This window comes from Eucalyptus grandis, chromosome 4 (assembly GCF_016545825.1).
Source record: "Eucalyptus grandis isolate ANBG69807.140 chromosome 4, ASM1654582v1, whole genome shotgun sequence".
In the NCBI taxonomy this organism is placed as follows: Eukaryota; Viridiplantae; Streptophyta; class Magnoliopsida; order Myrtales; family Myrtaceae; genus Eucalyptus; species Eucalyptus grandis.
In genome coordinates, this window is record NC_052615.1 from 14,247,032 (window position 1) to 14,249,046 (window position 2,015).

The following is a 2,015-nucleotide window of genomic DNA, read 5'->3' on the forward strand; positions in this document are numbered from 1 at the left end:
TCCAATTTATTACTGTCCCCACAGGCACAACCTACTCAACACATAGCGGTCTTCCGGCATAACTGGGTGTTGTCTCACACCATCGAGCATAGCAAAGTATACCTTAAGACGGCATTCCACATAGGAACATCGACCCAACCTCTATTGCAACCGGCATCCATTGTTAGGGGCATTCCACATAGGAGCATTGTCCACCCGACATACATCGAGTGACGGTTTCTCATAACTATCACATGACCATCCAATCTCGACCAAGGACATCGTGCATTGCACTCAATTTCCTCAATTAAAATGATGTGTTTGGCCTATTTTCTTCATATTAAAAACACTTGATAAAATAATCGTGTGTGGGTACACGGTCAGATCGAACCTTAAAAATTGATATTATTCCTTTTAAAAATCTCACTATTTGATATAGTATTTAAAAACATTTTTGGTGTCAAAACCCTACACCTGGTATTTTCTAATTAAATACTAAAATTTCACAATTTTGAAATAATTAATCAAAAATCACAATCACCACTCAATTGCATGAATTATCATTCAATTGCACAAACTAATTACACCACAACAACCAACACAAAATTCTAATGACTGGCTATCCCGGCATAATTTATGGAAATAATTAATTAATTAAATAAATTACAAAATTAATTAAATAAATGCAAATAATTAAATAAACCACCAAATTAAATTAACATAAGCTAACTTAACCACCTAAGTGCACTAAGTAAATTACTCTACTAAACTAACTAATTATCCTAACCATTCTAACTAAATTACTCTAATAGTTAACTACATAAACTAATTTAGCTAATTAAATTAACTGACTAACCATCCTAACTAAATCAGCCTAGGAACTAATTACTATAACCACCTAGTTACACTAACTAGCTAACTAGGCTAACTAGGGATCTTACTAATCCCTAATAAATTCAACTAATCCACCGTGAGCATCATTAGCCCCCTAATGAGAGTTTAGGACATAAACTCACTGGTTTAGCGCAAAAATCGGTTCACGGCGACGGCGGCGCGACGGTGGCCGAAACTTGGGCTTACAGCGGCGCCAAAGGAAGCTTGGACTAGGCCGAAAACAACAAAGGAAGCTCACGGTTTGAGCTGATTGAGCTGCTTCGGTTCTGTGGAGGTGAAAATAGTGGCTGGACGGGCGCAGCTTGGGTTGGCCTTAGCGGTCGCGGGTTGTGGCATGGGACTACGGTGTTGCGGGTGGAGCGGCGATGCCGTAGGGAAGCTGGCGTGGAGATTAGCGGTCAACTGACCGGTTGAGGGAATTTTATGGGTTGACTTCCACGCGTGGGACGATGGAGATGAAAGGGGGGTAAGGTGGATGTGTGGCTATGATGGTGGAACGGCAAGGTGGTGATGATGGTGCTGTGTTGGCGCTGGGGAAGTGGGCGTTGAAGATTTGTGCGGTGATATGCTTCGGTGGATGGTGATGAAGAAGGTGCCGCGATGCTGGTGTTAGTGTGAAGGTGAGATGAAGCTGATGATGATAAAGGGAAATGATGGGATGGGGATGGAGCGATGATGGATGGATGCTGGATAATGGGCTGCGACAGCAAGAAAAAGGGAAAGTGAAAGATATGAAGAAGAGGAAGAAGATAGAAGAGGGAGGTCGGCATCAAAGGGGGACTCACGCATGCTTTGAGGGGGCGGGGGGGGTGAGAAAGAAAGGGGAGAGAGGGAACAAAGCCTTGAAAGTCAATGTGAAATATCTAATTTCATCATTCCTGGTCCCCAAAAGTCCACATGCTCATCCATTTGGTCCCCCAATACTTTCTTGCACACAATTCTCACGAATAACTAATTTTGATGACAAATGTTGCAACCTCCACACAAGTCTACGAATTTCATCAATTTGGACTTTAATTTCTTCACCAATCTCTCCAATTTGATGACCAATTTTGCCGATGAGGAAACCTACACAATTTTCACAATTTCCCTTCGCCAATTAGGTCACTTTGGAGGCCAAAAATCCACTCACTTTGGTCCTT